Here is a 22,284-nt window from a genome sequence, read left to right as displayed (position 1 = left end):
TGATCGTTTCTAGTATTAGGTATGACACCCAATAAGTCATGAAGTTCTTGACTGAGGTAACCACATGCATGAGTTTTACTAGTGTATCCAGCTTTTATACAGGGCACTAAATAGTTGTACCCCATCTCATGTCAAACCAGAATTAAACTACTGAGTTTAACCAATTTTCATGCAAGGCTGTATCATCTGTGAATCATGCTTCTCTTCCCTCTGGGAGCTCAAAAAGGGAAAGACCTCAGGTAACATAAATGAACTTTACTGGAGACCCACTGAGAATATGACCTGTAGCTGCCAGTTATTCAGTAATGGTTTCCTATCTTCATGATTTCTTACAGTAATAGTTTTGCTGAGCTCTTGATTGTTTTCTTCTTGATTATGGTTAATACTAGGACTTGGCTTATTTTGTGGGACTAAGCATAAACTAAAATCCATTCATCAAATTCCTAGGCAGAAAGTAATTGGGATTTGTCTCAGTTTCAACTGGTACCTGGAAGTAAGCAAGGAATTATGTTTCAAATGATGTGTATACATCATCATGGTCCCAGTTAAAGCTTGCATCCAGATTCCTAATGATTGGTATTTTCTGAGTACATCATGTTTCTATATATCACAATCAATATCAATGTCATCTGCCAGCTAGAGGCCCAAAGTTAAGAACTGAAACATTTCTCCATGTGGCTTCTGAGGCTTCCTAAATTTTGTGCCCTACTTAAAATTAGTAGACTTGCATGTCCTGACACAAAAAGGTTATGTAATTATCCTTAAGAGAAATATATATTGTTGCCTGTGTCCAAAGAGTTAAATTAGAGGTCATGCCTCTTTGCTATTGTCAGGATTTTTACATGTTGGAGCTAGTTTCTAACCTTGGTAGGTACACCAGATCACTGTTTCTGTATACAATGTATTTTTGTTTCTACTTAATTCAGTCATCATCTATTCATATAAATCTTTCCAGTCTTTCTAAAATCTGCTTGTTCATCATTTTTATAAAATGGTAATATTCCACTAACTTCATATAGCACAACTTATTCAACCATTCTCCAACTGATGGGCAGCTATAATTTTCCAATTCTTTGCTTAGATAGATGCTACTTAGCACTTTAACAAAATATTCGTTTATTCCCATACTTCCTAGTATCTTTCAGAGGAGTGACTGTTGTATTTACCTATTGAATTAATCATATGATTATTACTGTTTTCATTATACTAATTATACTAATAGATTTCCTAATATGGTGATGTAAATCCCACCTTAACATAATGAATAATATTTTTTGGTTGTATAGTCTTCATGATAGTATTTTATTTAAAAAAAATTGAATCCATAATCATTAAGGAAAATTTTCTATAGTTTTCCTTTTTTGTTTTTTTTTATCTTGCTTTAGGTATTAGGACCATATTTATGTTTAAAAAGAGAATTTGAGTGGAGAAAAGATGGTGGAGAGGACGCATGCTTCTTTCTGACCTTCTCCCAGAAGCCTCAACTAATTAGCAAATTGATCCTCTGAAATTAGTTATGGACTGGCAGAATCCAAGAATATGGGAAGTGTAGCAAATTACCAGCAGAAGATAATTTCAAAGATTACCAGAAAAGGTCAGTTTTGGTCAGGCATGGAGGAAAGAGGCCAGATGCAGGCAGGTAGAGCATTGACTCCAGCACATGCTGTGCAGACCCAGGGTGGGGTGCAGTCCCTGAGGGGTGGGGTAGTCTCCCCACTGTGGAGAAGATAGGAGGAGGAATATACTCTAGTGCTGGCTACTCTGCCTTGGTTGCAAACCAGATCAGCAGAGAAATTATAAAACATCCAACACAAAAACAACAGGTAAATAGTGAACCCCAAAGCACAAGAGTCTCACAGGATATGGCCAAGCCTATCCTAGCACCAGGAGTGAATCAGCACAATCCCAGTGCACCCAAGTCCACTTCACTCCTATAGAAGAAGCTTGGAAAAACCTCCTTTGCCTTAAAAGCAGATTGCAGCTTATTTTTTAAAAATGAGTAAAAAGACAAAGAGAACTCTAATGACAGATAATTTTTATGGTGAAAAAGAATAGATTTCAAATGCTGAAGACACTAAAAGCAGATTGTTTCCCAATGAAGCCCCAAAAGATGGCATAACCTAGTCCCCATAACCAAAGGCTCTCCTAGAAGAAATTAAAAAGGATCTTAAAAGAGAGCTTTTGTGGGGAAAGGAAAGAAAAACTTTGTAAGAGGGTTTGGAAAAGGCATATAACTCACTAAAGATAGATTTGGCAAAATAGAAAAAGAAAACAACTCCCTGAAAAACAGAATTTGTGAAATGGAAAAAAAATCCATAGTATAAAACAACTCATTTAAAAACTCAATTGGACAAATACAAAAAGAAGTAAAAAAAAAAAGTAAATGAAGAAAATAATTGACTGAAAATCAGAACTGAACAAAAGGAAATAAATGTCACAATGAAACATCAAGAATCAGGTTAAAAAATAGAAAAAGATGTAAAATACCTACTTGGGAAAACAACTGACTTGGAAAATAGATCTAGGAGAGACAATCTAAGGATTATTGGACTCCCTGAAAATCATAATGAAAAGAAGAATCTAAACACTATCTTCCAGGAAATCATCAAAGAGAACTACCTAGATGTCATAGAATCAGAAGGTAAAATAGCTATTGAAAGAATTCACTGACCATCTCCTGAAAGAGACCCCAAAATTAAAACCCAAAGGAATATGGTGGTTAAATTTCAGAACTATTGGACCAAGGGAAGAATATTACAATCAGCCTGAAAAAAACAATTCAGTAAGCATCATATATAATGGAGTTAAACTGGAACCATTCCCAATATGATCAGGGATGAAAGAAGGTTGCCCACTATCACCATTACTATTTAATATTGTATTAAAAACTCTAGCTTTGACAAGAGATGAAAAAGAGATTAAAGGAATTAAGAGTAGGGAATGAGCAAACCAAATTATCATCTTTACAGATGATATGATGGTAAATTTACAGAACCAACTAAATTATCAACTAAAAAGCTATTAGAAATAATCCACAACTTTAATACAGTTGTAGGGTACAAACTAAATCCTCATAAATCTTCAGCATTTTTTATACATCACCAACAAAACCCAGCAGCAAGAGATACAAAGAGAAATTCCATTTAAAATAACTGTCGATAGCATAAAATATTTGGGAATCAATCTGCCAAAAGAAAGTCAGGAACTATATGAGTAAAACTACAAAATGGTTTCCACTCAAATAAAGTCAGATCTAAACAATTGCAAAAATACTAAGTGATCTTGGATAGGTTGAGCAAATATACAAAATATGACAATACTACCTAAACTAATATATTTATTTAGTGCTATACCAAGCAACTCCCAAGTATTCCAAGGAACTATTTTACTGACCTAGGAAAAATAACAACAAAATTCATCTGGAAAGACAAAAGGTCAACAATTTAAGGGAACTAATGAAAAAAAAATCAAATGAATGTGACCTAGCTGTACCAGATCTCAAACTATAAAGCATCAGTCATCAAATCCTTTTGGTACTGGCTAAGAAAGAGACAGCCGATCAGTGGAATAAGTTAGTTTCATAAGACAAAATAGTCAATAACTATAGCAATCTAGTGTTTCATAAATCCAAAGGCCCCAGCTTTTGGGATAAGAACTCACTATTTGACTAAACCTGCTGGGAAAATTGGAAACTAGTAAGGTAGAAACTAGCCATTGACCCACACTTAACACCATATACCAAGATAAAGTCAAAATGGGTTCCTGATCTAGATATAAAGAATGAGATTATAAATAAATTGGAAGAACATAGGATAGTTTACCTCTCAGATCTGTAGTGGAGGAAGAAATTTGTACTCACAGGAGAACTAGAGGTCATTGCTGATCACAAAATAGATAATTTTGATTATATTAAGTTAAAAAGGTTTTGTACAAACAAAACTAATGCAGACAAGATTAGAAGGGAAGCAATAAACTAGGAAAATATTTTTCATTCAAAGATTCTGAGAAAGAACTCATTTCAAAACTATATAGAGAATTGACTCAAATTTATAAGAAATTAAGCCATTCTCCAATTGATAAATGGTCAAAGAATATGAACAGACAATTTTCAGATGAAGAAATTAAAACTATTTCTAGTCATATGAAAAGTTGCTGTAAGTCACTATGGATCGAAAAATACAAATTAAAACAACTCTGAGATACCACTACACACCTCTCAGATTGGCTAAGATGACAGGAAAAGATAATGATGAATGTTGGAGGGGATGTGGGAAAACTGAGACTCTGATACATTGTTAGTGGAATTGTAAATGGATCCAATCATTCTGACAAACAATTTATAACTACGTTCAAATAATTATCAAATTGTGCATACCTTTTGACCCAGCAATGTTCTACTGGGCTTATATCTCAATGAGATCTTAAAGGAGGGAAAGAGACCCACATATGCAAAAATTTTGTGGCAGCCCTTTTTGTAGTGGCTAGAACCTGGAAATTGAATAGATGCCCATCAATTGGAGAATGGCTGAATAAATATGATATATGGATGTTATGGAATATTATTGTTCTATAAGAAATGACTAGCAGGATGATTTCAGAGAGGCCTGGAGAGACTTACATGAACTGATGCTAAGTGAAATGATCAGATCTTTACACACGGCAACAACAAGACTATGTGATAATCAATTCTAATGCATGTGGCTCTCTTAAATTATGAAATGATTCAAACCAGTTCCAAATGTTCAGTAATAAAGAGCATAATCTATACTCAGAGAGAGAACTATGAGAAATGAGTGTGGACCACAACATAGCACTTTTATTCTTTCTGTTATTTTTTGCTTGCATTATTGTTTTCCTTCTCTGGTTTTTGCTTTTTTCTTTCTAGATCCTAGCTTTATTGTCCAGCAAGATAACTATATAAATATATATATATAAATATATATATATATATATATATATATATATATTGGATTTGATATGTATTCTAACATGCTAAGATATATTGGACTACTTGCCATCTAGGGAAGGAGGGATATATTTGGAACAGAAGGTTTTGCAAAGTTCAACGTTGAAAAATTTACCCATGCATATGTTCTTGTAAATAAAAAGTTATATTGAAAAAGAAAGAAATATGAAAAAATGAAAATTCAGATAAAAAAAAACAAAAAAAGGCTTTGGTAGGATGTTTTTTATTGATCTTTTTTTAGATTCCATTATTTTTAATCTCTTTAATTATATATGTATATATACATACACACACACACACACACACACATATATATACTTGTTTAAAAAAAAAACATTTCTTTATAAATCATGCACAGTTTGATAACATTGTAGACAAAGTTCCCAATATTTACGGCATTTCACAACTCCACCAACAATGCCTTAATGTCCCAGTTTTCTCACATTGCCACAATATTTATCATAATCTTTTCCTGTCCTCTTAGCCCATCTGGGAGGTTTAATGTGGTACATAAAAATTATTTTAACTTGCATTTCTCTAATCAGTAGTGATTAGGAGCATTTTTTCATATGACTACATATGGCTTTAATTTTGTCATCTAAAATTGTCTATTCATATCCTTTGACCACTTATCAATTGGGGAATGACATGTATTCTAATAAATTTTACCCAGTTTTTTATATATGTTTTAGAAATAAGCCTTTATCAGAATCACTGGCTGTGAAATTTCTTCCTAAGCTTTTTCTGTGATGGGGTTTTGACTGACAAGTTTATCTAAATACACTATTTTCTTTTCTGTTAATCTGGGTGCTTTATTTATTTTTTGGTAAATATTCATCCACTTTGGTTAAAATGTCAGTTTTTTTCTGGCCTATAGTTATGGAAAATAACTCCTAACAGTTGCTTTAATTTCATCTTCTTTGTTGGTGCATTTACATTTCACATTTTTGATAAAGGAATTTGATTTTTTCTTACTTTTTATAAAACAAATTAAACAATGATTTATCATTTATGTTTCATAAAATCAAGTCCTCCTTTTATTTCTTAATTCAACTTTTTTACTGTCTATTTTATTATCCTGGTCTTTCATTTTTGAGGAATTTCATTATATTGTTTAATTGGAGTTTTTTCTAATGTTTTATTTGAATGCTGAATTCATTCACCTGTTCTTTTTCTATTTTACTAATAGACACATTCAAAGGCATAGATTTTCCCCTAAACATTATGTTGGCTTCAATCCACAAATTCTGGAGTACTTTTTCACTGTTATTACTCTTTTCAATGAAGTTATTTATTGCTTTTAAGATTTGCCCTTTGAGATCATAAAGAAGGGAAAGGGATCTGTATGTGCATGAATGTTTGTGGCAGCCCTCTTTGCAGTGGCCAGAAACTGCAAACTGAGTAGATGCCCATCAATTGGAGAATGGCTGAATAAATTGTGGTATATGAATATTATGGAATATTATTGTTTGGTAAGAAATGACCAACAGGATGATTTCAGAAAGACCTGGAGAGACTTACACAAACTGATGCTGAGTGAAACTAGCAGGGCCAGGAGACCATTATGAACTTCAACAACAATACTATATGATGACCAAGTCTGATGGACCTGGTCATCCTCAGCAATGAGATGAACCAAATCAGTTGTAATGGAGCAGTAATGTACTGAATCAGCTACACTCAGTGAAAGAACTCTGGGAGATGATTAAGAACCATTACATTGAATTCCCAATCCCTATGTTTTTGCCTAACTGCATTTTGGATTTCCTTCACAGGCTAATTGTACAATATTTCAGAGTCTGATTCTTTTTGTACAGCAAAATAATGGTTTGGTCATGTATACTTATTGTGTATCTAATTTATACTTTAATATATTTAACATCTACTGGTCATCCTGCCATCTAGGGGAGGGGGTGGGGGAAAGGAGGGGAAAAATTGGAACAAAAGGTTTGGCAATTGTCAATGCTGTAAAATTACCCATACATATAACTTGTAAATAAAAGGCTATTAAAAAAAAAAAAAGATTTGCTCTTTGACTCACTCATTATATAGGAATATTTAGTTTCCAAAGAGCTTTTACTTTATGATTCCATGGACATTTATCAAATGTAATTTTTATTGAATTTTTAGCCTGCAAAGGATAGATTTAACATTTCTACTTTTCTGCAGTCACTTTTGTATGACATTCTATGTATATCTGAGAAAAAAGTGTGCTCCTTCTTGTTCCACTCAGGATTTTCTAGAGTTCTATCAAATCTAACTTTTTGAAGATTCTATTAAGTTCCTTGATTTCTTTCTTATTTAGTTTGTGGTTAAATTTATCTTTTTTCTAAGAGGAGAAAATTAAGACCCTTTGCTAGTATAACTGTACATTTGCCATCATCCATTTTTCTTCTGTTTATCCTTCTTTCTCTTTTTTTACCTGTCCCTCCTCTAACGTGTATTTTATTTCTGATTAGTGACTTGTTTTATCTGTTCTGTCTTTTATTATGTACCCTTTTCTTTAGTACTCTTCTCTTATTTTACTGTTGGGGAAGAGACATCACCAGCACTATCTAAGTACATATACATTAATACAAACACAAATACAAAATATATATTTATATGTATTTATATGCATATATGCACACACACATATACATACACATAAAATGCATATATGTACATATGTGCATATACATGGGTTTAAGTGTTGCATATTCCACTTATACTATTTATTCCTCTAAACAGCCTCTTTTATATGAGATACTTTTTTCCCTTTTTTCCTTTCCTTTTCCCCTTCTCGTAGGGCATCCCTCTTCCTCACCCATCCTTTTTTTATATTTCAAACATATATGACTCATATTCAAACCATTTTTCTTGGTAAAATAGTACTTGGCTCTTTTCAGTCATGTTATTCAAGACAATTTCAATAGGCTTTTTAGGGGAAAAGCCATCTGCATCCAGAGAGAGGATTATGGAGACTGAATATGGATTATAACATAGTATTTTCATTTTGTTGTTGTTGTTGTTTGTTTTTTCTTTCTCATTTTTCCCCCTTTGATCTGATTTTTCTTGTGCAGCATGATAAATTGCACATGTTTAGTCTATATTGGATTACTTGCTGTCTAGGAGAAGGGGGAGATGAGAAAGGAGGGAGAAAATTTTGAAACACAAGATTTTGCATCAGAGAATATTTAAAACTATTTTTGTGTGTATGCTGAAAAATTAAAAAAAACTATTATTTAAATAATAAAAAAAGAGAATTTGGTACTCTATGGCTCTCCTGATACCCATATCATTCTCATCTAGTTTCCTTAAAAGCTCCTGCTCACTCCAACTCCTTTGTAAATAGTGCCATACCCTCCCTGTCCTGTTGCTAATACTATTTCACATGTAAAAGAAAATACAGTAAAGGAATGTCTCTATTGAATTGTGTGAGCGTTCTGGAAGGAGGAGAAGGCTTCCTAGTCCCCTGCCCCCTCTTCCTGAGAGCCTGTATCCAAGCTCTATCATGGTTACTGGCTTTTCCTATGCCACTTCATACCAGTGAGATGTTTTCACTATGGACACATGACATTGTTCTTTATTATTCTTATACACCCACTAGCATTAGAACAATCCTAATAATTATAAAACTCCAAGAATATGATATCATTATATATATATATATATATATATATATCATATATCATATATCATCTTCACAAATAGAGAAGTAAATAGTTCAGCTTTATTTAATTTCTTATGATTTTTCTTTCCCAGTTAATTTTTTTTATAGCTTTTCAGGTATTGGATTTGAAAATAAGACTTTCTATTCAGCATTGGTGTTTTCATCAGAAATTCTTGAAAATTAGGAAGATATAGTTTATTTTAAACTTCAGAGAATTTAAGTTTTCACATACCCCTTCCTGTTTCTATGATTACCTAAACTGTGAACCTAATATAAGCAATGTAAAGCTCAGAATGGAAGAAGAATTTTTAAAAAGAATCTGCATAGAGAAGCAGATAGATGGCACTGTGGATAGAGCACCAGCACTGAAATCAGGAGCACCTGATTTCAATCTGTCCTCAAACACTTAATATTTTCTAGGTATGACCACAGAGAAGTCACTTAATTCCATTTTCCTCAAGAAAAATAAAATCTATGTGGATATGACTTGTAAAATTATTGCAGATTTAACATTTACCAATATAGACATGTAAACTAAGGTTTAGAATGATTTTTATATTGACATTGACTCTAGTGTCTTTCAACTTTTTTAAAGGTTTTTATTTTCAAAGTATATGCATAGTTTTCAACACTGACTCTTACAAAAGCTTGTATTGCAATTTTCTTTTTCTCCCTCCCTCCTCCCACTCCCTCTCCAGATGATAAATAATCCAATATATGTTAAACATGTGCAATTTTTATACAAATTTCCATAATTATTATGCTGTACACACACACACACACACACACACACACACACACACAATCAGATCAAAAAGAAAAAGAGAGAACAGAAAACAAAATGAAAGTAAACAACAACAAAAAATTGAAAATAGTATGTTATGATCCACACTCAGTTGCCCACAGTCCTCTCTCTGGGTGCAGATGGCTCTTTTCATCAGAAGACCATTGGAACTGTCCTGAATCTCCTTGCTGTTGCAAAGGGCCACGTGTAGCAGATTTGATCATCATATAATCTTGTTGTTGCTGTGTACGATATTCTCTTGGGTCTACTCACTTCACTTTGCACCATCTCATGTAGGTCTCCCCAGCCCTTTCTGAAATCATCCTATTGATTGTTTCTTATAGAAAAGTAATATTCCATAACATTCATATACCATTACTTGGTCAACCTTTCTCCAACTGATAGGCATCTACTCAGTTTCCAGTTCTTTATCACTGTGAAAAGGACCACTACATTTTTGCACATGTGGGTCCTTTTTCCTTTTTTATATCATTCAATTTTTTAATATTGGCATTCATTTATTCCCATTCTTGATTTTAGACTTAAACCTCATAAAGGGAGAAACTTCAGTTTTATTACTTATAATTGCTTTGTAAGTTATAAAATTATGATTTATTTAAGAAATTCTAATAACTGAGAATTGTTTTAAATAAATAATTTAAAAGCTTTTAAAGTTAAATGCTTAAAGAAACCAGAAAATGCCTGACATTCTGAGAGTGAACAAAGAATTTTATTATGTAAAATCCTGAATCCAATTTTTAGAATTTCTTATTAGAACATCCTCAAGGCCTCTATATCAAAATAGAATCATTTACATTTGACATATAATTTTCTCGTCATATTGATCTCTCAAGAATTTGTACTCCAGATAAGCAGCAAATTCCTCTTTAGGAGGATGAGATAGATGCTGCTGCTAATGTTCTAATCCTATACATTAATATGTAGGTAATAACACTCATTGTAAGTAGGTGATTTTTATTCCTAGATTAAATAACTAAATTCAAATGAATTTAATTATCAAATACTAATTTAACTCCAATTACAACAAAATATCTGGAATAAAATATGTAAAAATACAAAAAAAATTCAGATTATATACAGCAAACTTTAAAGCTCAAATGAGCAATCCAAATGTAAATTTCTTGGACGTGTTCTCTACATAGATGCCATGCTCAAATTAAATAATATTTCCCTTTGAAGCAACACATGTTGATAGTTTTAAAATTATTCTTCTGCAACATAACTGCTCTTAACAAAAAAGATGCTTCTAATTTTAGCCTTACTAATAGGCTTATATCTTTCACACACAAACTTCTCCTTCTTTATCTAATTATTTCCATGTCATTTTAAGATTTTTAAGGACCTTATAAATAAATATGTCATAATTAACAGTGTGATGACAAGCTTAAGAACTAATTTACTTACAACCTCAGAATGTAAACAATAAGATCTTTCATACACATGCCTTATTATAACAGTGTAGAGATGCTGGAATATTGCAATAGCAGCAGTCATTATGTTAAATAAAATCAGCGTTACCTGTCATGGTTAGAAAGATTTTATTTGAAAGTAAGAAACAGAGACATAATTATAATGCATCAAGACTGTTCCTTCAGGTCTAAACCTAAGGTCACATTGTGACATGTGCAATAGGATAAAGTGTCCTTAGTTCTGCTTGATTTCAGGTAAGTAGGCAGTGAAATTGTATCACAGGATATCGCAGCAAGGATACAGATTAACTGGATAGAAAAAACGTATGTATGAGAAATATTTAAGGAGGTCCTCCTTTAGTCTTTACAAGATCATCCAATTATTAAAAAGGGAAAAAATATTAAAAACTCCCCTCCTTCAATTATTCCCTAGAGACAGCCATCTACCTGTAGCAGTTTGCACACCTCACTCTCATTGAACTTCTGGCATTTTCCTTGAACAAGTGAAACATTGGCTTATTGTCACAACCATACCAGAAAATAAAGCTCAAAAGTAAAATTCATAGCTCAAAAGATTCAGTTTTAATCAACAAAACTTCATTAATAATTTCTTGGGACTAGATATTATTATTATTATCAATTTCACTGTTTTTGAAATAAGATAAGTAGTAATAAAAGTATATCCCCTCCTCCTGCACACAATTTCACTTAAAATACTTTACTTTTTCTTCTTCAGTTTGAACGCATATCAGTTATTAGAAATCAAGACAATAATTACATTATGTAATTCCACATAGTAATTATATTATCCTACACACACACACACACACACACACACACAAATCCTCCCAAAAAGATTGACTAATTATTTTAAATCTCTAGGCAACAGATATGATGACATAATTTTTATAAGTAAAAGCCAAATATTCTTAGATGAAAATCATTCTTTAATATAGATGATGTGATCAATCTATCCTCACTTTTATCTTATAAGTAGAAGAGGGCATCTCATTTTCTCAATAAGCCAATTCATTGTTTAGGAATTTCACAATATGAGTGATTTTTCTCCCATAGAATATCCTGAAAGTTTGCTAAGTTTAAAAAGATGGAGATGTTACAAGAGTTCTCTCTCTCTCTCTCTCTCTCTCTCTCTCTCTCTCTCTCTCTCTATATATATATATATATATATATATATATATACATGTATGTATATATACACATATATGCTTATATGTTTTATTTTGTACCAAAAATTATAATTCTTAATTAAAATATATCCCATTGTATAACTGGTATGTTCTGGTATGTTTAACATTATGACAATATCTTCTAATAACTTAATAATTATATGCAAATCAAAAGGAGTCAAATTCTCAAATGGCACAATCTTAGCATTCCCTTATCAACATTTCTTAAATAATCATTTCTCAGAAAGTATAATACAAAAAATAGAAACAAAGCAGTAGCATGCACAATATTAGAATTAAAAGCATGAAACAAATTTTATTACTAGTCAAATGACATCAAATCAGTCATCTGTATTTCTAAATTCCCTTAGATAGCAAACCATTCATCTTATATTTAGCATTTGGTACCAACACATTTAAAAACTAATATGAAGTTATCTAATATGACATAATAACATTCAATCAAAGAAATAATTATAATTAACAATCAAATAGTGATTTTCATACACCAGGTCTTGTGGTAATAAGCAATTCATAACCATTACATAATTGTTGATCTTCACAACAACCCTGACAGGTAGGTGTTTTCATAATTTTTCTCTTTTTAAATTAGGAAACTGAGGTAAAGCAACTTGATTCTTAAAATAATCCTTTATTTTTAATGTTTTTTTTCCTTTTTTAAATTCTGTGTTTAATAGGAGAACTAGATTTCTAAACTTAATTCATAAGTGCAGAACCAATGTCTCAGAGTAAAGGCAGATACTCAGCCTGAGATTTGTCCCATCCCCACCCCCCAAATACCTTTAAATAATGACTAAATAAAGTCTGGAGTAGCATAGCCCACAAAAAGAAAGAGTATAACAATTTTCCAGTAAAAGACAACTTAGAAAGTTGACAAGGGAGATCTGTTGCACCAGGAATAAAAGTAGATAGGAATCCAACACAGGAAATGCCAGCACAGAACAGAACACAGAAAAAAAGAAGCTAGCTTTAGGCAAACTGAATCAATGGAAGCAGTGGCAGTTTCCAGACCTGTCAGCCCACAGAAGCCAAAGGCACCTTAGAGAGTCAGTAGCAAAGTTCTATTGCATTTGGATGATAATGGAACACAGAATAGTGGAGACCTCAGCTGCCTAAGTAAGGCCTTAGGATACTAGAAGCAAGCCATGGAAGCAATTAAATCAGCAGCAGCAATGACTGCTTCTGGAGCTCTCAGCCTACAGACAGCAATGGTGTTACTCTGGTCAAAAGGAGTTAACAGGGGTCTCTTTGCTAACATTAAGGTAGGACTCTGTTGCTTTGCCCATACTCAGATTTGATTCCCAGTCCTTGGTGATAGTCCCAGGGCAAGAAGGAACATTAACACACCAAAGATTATTGGTCTACCTGAAATACATGATCAAAAGAAGGACCTTGACACCATTTTCCAGGAAATCATCAAGGAAAACTTCACTGATATTCTGGAATTAGGGGGTAAAATAGACATTAAAAGAATCCACCAATCACCTCCTGAAAATGAAAACTCCTATGAATATTATAGCCAAATTCCAGAGTTCCCAGTCAAGGAGGGGAAATAGCAAACAACCAGAAAGAAACAATTCAAGTATTGTACTGCCACAATCTGAATAACAAAATGTAATGACTTCTGCTTTAAAGTATAGGACTTGAAATGTGATACAAGGGGTTAGAATTGCAACCAAAAAAATTACCCCTCCATAAAAACTGAGTATAATCCTTCAAAGGGAGGAGAATGACATTAATAAAATAGAGGGCTTTCAAGCAATCTTTATGGAAATACCAGAGCTAAGTAGAAAATTTGACTTTCAAGTATGACTTAAGAAAAACATAAAAGATAGACAGAAAATGGATATTATAGGAGACTGAACAACATTAAACTGTTTTCAATCCTACATTGGGAGATGATACTTATAACTCATAAGAACTTTCTCATTAATAGAACTGTTAGAAGGACTATATATAGAAAGAGGCCACAGCATGTGAGTCAAATGTAAAGGGATAATATCTAAAAAATAAAATTGAAGTGTGAGAGAGGAATATCCTGGGAAAAAAAGAAAAAGAGTAACAAAATGAGATAGATTATTTCACATAAAAAGACAAGAAAAAGCTTTTACAAGTAAAGGGGTTCAAAGCATTCTCGATAAACTTTGGACAGAAAATGCTATCTGCATCCAGAAAAAGAACTATGGAGACTGGATTTAAATCAACACTATTTATTTTTTCTCCCATTTTCTTTTCCCTTTTGTTCTTATTTTTCTTTCCCAACATAATTCATAAAGTAATGTGTATTAAAATGAATTAATTAATTTTTAAACGTGGAAGGGAAGAGAGGGGAATTAAGGGGGAATGAGTGAATCTTAATTTTTATCATAATGACTCAAAGAAGGAATAACATACACCCTCAATTTGGTTAAGAAATTTATCTTACCTACAGGTGGGAGGAAATGGAATAAAAGAAGGGAGTAATAAAAGGAAGGGCAGATTGAGGGAGGAGATAGTGAAAAACAAAATACTTCTGAGGAAGGACAGGGTTAAAGTAAAGAGAGAATAGAATGAGCAAGATACAGCAAAAACGGGATGGAGGGAAATATAGTCATCAAAAGTAAATGTAAAAAATTTGAAGCAAGTTTCTCTGATAAAGGCCTCATTTCTCAAACATATAGAGAACTGAGTCACATTTATAAAACTAAGAATCATTCTGCACTGTTAAATAATCAAATGATATTATTAGTTTTAGATGAGGTAATCAAAGCTATATATAGCTTTGACTAAAGAACTGCAAATTAAAACAATTCTGAGGTATTACCTCAAACCTATTAGATTGGCTAGCAGGACCAAAAATGAAAATGACAAATTAGGGAAATGAGACATTAATGCAATGTTGGTGGATTTGTGAATTGATTCAACTATTCTCTAGTACAATTTGAAACTATGGCAAAGGACTATAAAACCATCTTTGATCTAACAATTCTACTACTAAGTTGGTATTATAAAAAAAGATTAAAAAAAAAGACTTACATGTATAAAATATTTGCAGCACCCTTTTTTCTGAAGGAAAGGAATTAGATATTGAAGGCATGACCATCAATTGGAGAATGGCTGAACAAATTCTGGTATGTGGATATGATGAAATACTATTGTACTATAAGAAATGATGAGCAAGATGCTCTCAGAAAAAAACCTGGAAAGACTCACACGAATTGATGTTGGCTGAAATGAGCAGAACCAGGAGATCATTAAACACAGCAACAACAAGACTATACGATGATCAATTCTGATAGAATTGGCTCTCTTCAACAATGAGATAGTTCAAACCAGTTGCAATTGTTCAGTAATGAAAAAAAAAAACTGAGATGGAAAACAAAAATGTGAACTATAACTATGCTATGTTGTGGTCCATACTCATTTCCCATATTTCTCTCTCGGAGTGAGATGACTCTCTTCATTACTGAACAATTACAACTTTAAAATCTCTTTGGGATATAAGCTCAGTAGTAACACTGCTGGGTAAAAGGGTACGCACAATTTGATAACTTTTTGAGCATAGTTCCAAATCACTCTCCAGAATAGATGGATTCATTCACAAGTCTACCAACAATGTATCAGTGTCCCAGTTTTCCCACATCCCCTCCAACATTCATCATTATCTTTTCCTGTCATCTTAGCCAATCTGAAAGGTATGTAGTAGTATCTCAGAGTTGTCTTAATTTGGATTTCTCTGATCAATAATGATTTGGAGCACCTTTTCATATAACTAGAAATAGTTTCAATTTCTTCATCTGAAAATTGTCTGTTCATAGCTTTTGACCATTTGTCAATCGAGAATGGCTTGATTTCTTATAAATTTGAGTCAATTCTGTATATATTTTGGAAATGAGGACTTTATCTGAACCTTTGAATGTAAAAATGTGTTCCTACTTTATTGCTTCCCTCATAATCTTGTCTGCATTACTTTTGTTGGTACAAAAACTTTTAAACTTAATATAATCAAAATTATCTATTTTGTGATCAGTAATTATCTCTAGTTCTTCTTTGGTCACAAATTCCTTCCTCCTCCACAGATATGAGAGGTAAACTATCCAATATTCTTCTAATTTATTTAAAATTCTTTTTGTCTAGATCAGGAATGCATTTTGATCTTATCTTGGTATATGATGTTAGGTGTGAGTCAATGTCTAGTTTCTGCTATACTACTTTCTAATTTCCCAGCAGTTTTTGTCAAATAGTGAATTCTTATCCCAAAAGCTGGGGGTCTTCACATTAAAGTCCCTGAGGACTCCCCTGTCTCTTTGATCTGCAGCTAATGGGTATATAAGAGTAAAATAGCACAATGTCATGTGTCTGCAATGAAAACATCTCACTGGAATGCAGTGGAGTAGGAAAAGCCTCTGCTCTATTAGAGTTAGTGCTAATGGGAGGTGGGGAGGGAGCTCCCACCAATGCAGGCCAAAAACAATAAGGACAGGAGATCTGGGGAGCTCTCCAATAGCTTCTCAGTGAGACACTATAGCATCCATCAGCTTGGGGTTGGACACAAGCTCCCAGGAAGGGGGAAAGGCAGGCTGGAAAGTCTCTTCCTCCTTCCCGAATCCTCACACAACCCAGTAGAGACATTCTTTTTCTTTTAAATGTGAAGTAGCATTAGCAACAGGACACAGAGAGTATGCTACTATTTACAAAGGACAGGAAGTGAGCAGGAGGTTTTAAGAAAAGGAGGGGAGAATAATATGGATATGAGGAGAGTCATAGAAGACCACATTCTATTTTTTTAATAAGTTTTTTTCAAAATACACACAAAGATAGTTTTAAATATTCCCCCATGCAAAATCTTATGTTTCAAATTTTTCTCCTTCTTTCTCACTTCCCTCTTCCCTTAAACAGCACGTAATCCAGTATACATAAACATGTACAGTTCTTGTAAATATATTCCCCATTTATCATATTGCACCAGAAAAATCAGATAAAAAGGGGTAAAATGAGAAAAAAAACAACAACAAACAAATAACAACAACACAAGATGAAAATACTATGTTGTAATCTATATTCAGTCTCCATAATCCTCTCTGGTTGTGTCTTTTTCCCTCAAAAGTCTTTTGATATAATAATATCATTGAAAAGAACCAAGTCCAACATAGTTGATCATCAAAAAATTTTGTTGCTGCTATACACAATGTTCTCTTAGTTCTATTCACTTAACATCAGTTCATGTAAGACTTTCAAGGCTTTTCTAAAACCATTTTGTTCATCATTTCTTATATAACAATAATATTCCATTACATTCATAAAACATAACTTATTCAGCCATTCCCCAATTGATGGGCATCTACTCAATTTTCAGTTTCTTGCCACCACAAAAAAGGCTGCTACAAACATTTTTGTATATGTAGGTTCTCCTCCCCCCACCCCCTTTTTTAATGATCTCTTTAGGATACAGACTCAGTAGAGATATTGCTGGATCAAAGGGTACCCACAATTTGCTAGCCTTTTGGACACAGTTCCAAATTATTCTTCAAAATGATTGGATCAATTCACAACTCCACCAGCAATCTCTTAGTGGAAGATGACATTCTTCCTATGTCAGTGACAGCCTTGACTCTTCTGCTTCCCTGTAAAGAATGATAGCGTCTTGTTCCTTGTGTTGTGTCTAAAGAAGGGCAAGGAAGAGAATCCAGAACTCTCACAGCTCAACAGCCCTCTTTTCCACTGACTGCTACATAAGATTTGAGTTAGCTGATGTTCTGGCTAGTGGTCTGCTCCCTGTGGGAGTTATGAACCTTGATCTCAAAGGAAGAGAAAGTTCTCCCTCAGCTGGAGTCATGATTTGAGCCAAACTTCAGATAGGCCCTAGTTAACTTCTGCAGCCTTGCTAGTAGTGCTTCCTACTAAGCAAAGCAGGGATTGTTCTGCAGGAACAGCTTAGCTGTGTTTGTGCCCAGCCTACTAGTAGAGCTCTTTCTTCTTGCAGTTCTGCTGGGAGCCACTTTGATACCTGTGATCAGAGGCAGGCAGCACCAGCTGGTGAGCTTCAAAGGGCTCAGCTCCATTTGAGTTAGTGCTAATGGGAAGTGGGGAGGAAGATCTAACCACCGCAGGATGAAAACAATGAAAGACAGGAGCTGAGCTCTGCAATAGCTTTTCAGTAGACACCACAGCTTCCATCAGCTCCTAGCTAAAATTGCTAAAAGGAGCCACTCAGAAGAAGTTCATACAGGGTCCTCAGAAACCAAAGTAGCCATTGGTGTTTAGGAAGGCAGAACAATGCTGATGGTAGCAGCTGAAGAGCAAGGAAAAACATTAAAAGCTGATGCCAAAGAATCGATGCAGAGCTCTTAAATCAGGTACTGGGATTGAGTTCTGCAGACTTGTCCTCTCAGTTCCGAATGACAGATGATAACATCTGAGAAGACACCGGACCCGGAAAAGAAAGAAATTTCTTGCAACTGTAGCAATAGAGGAAGCAGTTTACTGAAGAAGTTATGAATGACTTTGACTATGTTTCCCTGGTATTGTACGAAGGTCCCGTTGTTCTCCACGCGAATCTCCACACGAGGCAGGTGAATGGGGACATCGTCAGCCGTACTGGTAGCAGCAGACAAGTTCCTGCTCCCTTTCTGCTGTCTCTGCCTCCTCAGGGATTGTTCTCCTTAAGGATGACAAGATGCTTCTCCCGCATTTGTTTGACTAGAGGGTAATGTAGTAGACCTTGCTAAATTTACTCTTTACTGAAGTGTTGGTTTCTTTGTTTTTTTTTAAACAGCAGTTGACACATGCAGGGTACGCTGCTTTCTTAAGTGCTCAGAATACTTCATGTAGTTATCCTTGGAAGAGGAGTAGTCCTTCCATAACCAACTGAAAGTATCTCCCACATTCCACTTCATTGTTTTCTTGCTATCTGGGGATGCACTCCTAGTCTCAATAAGTTTCTTGGAAGTTTCTGCATATTGAAGAGTAAGCTTTTGATTTCTTCCCAAAATTTGATTCGGAATAACCTGATGGAAATGTCATTCATGATTTCTCGAAAACACGGAAGGATTCACAACTAGCTCACAGTTGCTTGGCCCTTTATCTATCAACTTGAGCTTAAACGTCCATGGATTCGAGAACTCCTTCGGGGGCTCAATGCATTGATGCAGTTGGCGAAGTACTTAGTAATGTTGGTGAAGCTTTAGAATGAGCTAGAAGTGAAGCAGCTCCACCTCGGAGTTTGGGAGCAGAACCTCGTTGGCCCGAGGTTTGATCCCAACATTTGTCTGGGTGTCGAGGTCCTAGTGTGCTTCAGTGTTCTGAAAGAGAGCTTCTTGCTGTTTGTCTTCAGGTGAGGTGACCCATATCTTCATAGTTGGTGTCCCAGAAACTTTAGGGGAGCTGGGCACAACCTGAGCTGAAAGAGTACCTCGAACTTCAACCTTGGGCTTCTTTGCCAGTGGACTGCCCCTCTGACAACCTCATTTTCCTGGGCTTGCTCCCCACTGGTGTTTCCACCACTCTAGCCTCTGAATTCAGCAGAGCCAAATTCAGTCCTGAAATGGAGATAATGCTGACCCAGACTGGCATCTGCCACAGTAGTCACGGCAGTATTCCCCAAGAGATGGCCAGAGGCAACTGCTAGGATGCTGGTGGGAGGATGGGTGGAAGGATAAGGCAATAGTGCTATAGAAAATCTAGAGGAGGCTTCTTGAGACTTGCGGCTGCCCAGAGCACACGTTGGGGGGAGGGGGAGCACACTCCTCTTAGACTTAACCCCCCCTCCCACCACACCCCCAGTTTAGCTGTCAGTGCCTTGCCTTCCTGAGCGCTGCTGCCATCTTGTGCTCCAGCATGAGAGGGAAGGAATTCTCCACATTTTAAAGAAACAAGATCTTCAACCCAGAAAATTACTGCTTTTTTTTTTTCACTATTACTTCATTGTCAATGGGTCTTTTAACAAAATGTGCTTTCCTTATTTATATCCTTTAATTACAATGAGTTTCTGCTTTTGCTTTATCTAAGATGATGATAGTTCTTCCTGATGTTGTTACTCTTCCCGTGTCCCCTTACCCTTTTTCACTCCTATATCAAAGTAGGGTAACATAAAATTTTATATCCAACTAAGTGTTTAAATCTATATTTTCTTTCTATATGTTTATGTATTCTTTCTTCTTTGATCTACTCCAATGAGAATGAAGTTCTAATATTGTTTGTAACCCCCCCTCCTGTTTTCCCCTCTACTGTAAAAGCTCTTTCCTGCATATTTTAGAAAGTTTCCTAAATTCTATCTCTCCCTCCCCGCCTTTTTCAGTACATTTCTTATTCTTATATCTTCAATATTTAACATCATTTTAATATAATCAACTCACTCTCACTCCCTCTGTTTATTCTGAATGCCCTAATAACGACAAAGTTCCTAGGAATTATATGTATCATTTTCTCGTATAGGAATGTTAACCTTATGGAGTCTCTTATGATTTCTCTTTCATGTTTACCTTTTTATGATTCTCAAAAGTCTTGTATTTGAAAGTCAAATTTTCTATTTAACTTCTTTTCTTTAAGGATACTTAAAAGTCCTCTCATTAAATATCCCTTTTTTTCCCTCTTGACTGATTGATTATACTCATAGTTTTGTTTCCTGTGTCAGCTCAGGGTCCTTTGTAATCTCTTTCTTAACAATTATCTGCCCCCACCCCCACCCCTATCATCTCTTAGCTGAGAATTTCTGAAGATACATTTGGTGCCACTGTTATAGTCATAATCAAAGTTGGTGCTGCCACCACTGTCCTTCAGGCCAACCCACCTTGGTGTCATAAACCTCTCTTGAAGGCCTTCCTAATTTGTCTTAGCCTAGAAAATATTTCATCCTGACTCTAACGATTCAATTTGAGAGATTATTTTAGAGTTATTCTTAAAAAACATATGGTTTGCTGTCTCTGCATCTTGGCTCCCCAAAGGTCACTGTCTTAAGCTTATATAAATCCACTGTTACCTTTATGGTCCACTTAAAGAAGTTCTGATTTTAAAATTTTTTAGCGATTCTTGAGATGTATATAGCTTTTCCAGCCTGTTTGTCTTAGCAGAATAGCAGAATTTTGTTCTGTTTCAGTTGTGGAACAGATAGATCATTCTTTTTAGATCCAAGTTAGAAGAGGTAGGGAGGAACTCCTACAAACCTAAGGCTTGGAGCCAATGCATCTGCAAAGAAAAATGCAGTGTTACCTTTTTAAAGGAAGCAATCTAGGAGATGGGCATGGAAAACACATGCTATGATTCATATTGATGCAACCAGCCCATAAAGCCAGAATTGGGTTAGACTCTTCGCTGCTTTATAATCAAAGAAGTTATACAGTAGAAAGACTGATGGATTTAAAAGTACAAAATTTGAACCAAATCTCCTCCTCTGAATTACTATTTGCATTGAAAGTACTTTCTACCTCTGAAGCTTCATTTTTTTTTTCCTGAGGCATTTGGAGTTAAGTGACTTGCCCAGGGTTAAACAGCTAGGAAGTGTTATGTGTTTTAGCTCACATTTGAATTCAAGTCCTCCTGTCTTCAGGGCTGGTGCTCTATCCACTCCCACCACCTAGCTGCCCCTGAAGCTTGATCTTTTTATATGCTGGATCCCCCCAGAACCTCAAATGTAAAAAGATGCGGGACAAAAAGTTTTCATTTATCTTCAGACTGTATTGCTGACATCTTCAAAGTTCTTTGTCTACCATACCCTGATGCATTGGCACCCTCTTCCTTTGAAATCCCTCTGATTTTCAGCTCCTTCTTTGTTGTCCTCTTTTTTAGAATTAAGCTGCTTGAAAGCAGGAGTATCTCTTTGTTTTTATTTATATTCTGAGAGCTTAACACAGTGTCTGGTATATAACAAGTACTTATATGATTGTTGGCTAACAGTGACAGACAAAATCATAGATCTGCAACTTAATATTTATATGACCTTGAATAAATCAAGGAATAAATCACTTTATATTTCTGGGCCTTGTTTCAAAAGATGGGGCTATAGGACCTCTTAGATCCCTTCTAGTTTTAAATATGTGATCATATGCATCCTTTAGGATAAATTACTTGCACTTCATGAAATGAATCAGGCAGAAGGTAAAATATTTTGAAATTTATATTCATAATAAATTTGTTGTCACAACAAATACCAATAATACCTGTTGCTTTCAAAACATTAGAGATCATGTTTGCCATTTGGTGGCGTCCTATTGGGAACCAATCATTTCTTATAAGATAAGAGACCCCAGAAAGTAGAGTTACTTTAAGGT

The 22,284-nt window shown here is 34.5% G+C and overlaps 1 pseudogene; it reads right to left on the bottom strand.

Moving 5' to 3' along the window:
- Nucleotides 1-17,919: 17,919 nt before the first annotated feature.
- LOC100918100 lies at nt 17,920-19,591 on the bottom strand (annotated as a pseudogene).
- Nucleotides 19,592-22,284: the final 2,693 nt, after the last annotated feature.

Source organism: Sarcophilus harrisii, chromosome 1, assembly GCF_902635505.1.
Source record: "Sarcophilus harrisii chromosome 1, mSarHar1.11, whole genome shotgun sequence".
In the NCBI taxonomy this organism is placed as follows: domain Eukaryota; kingdom Metazoa; phylum Chordata; class Mammalia; order Dasyuromorphia; family Dasyuridae; genus Sarcophilus; species Sarcophilus harrisii.
The sequence above is the reverse complement of the archived record's forward strand: the minus strand, read 5'-3'. Positions and strand labels throughout refer to the sequence as shown.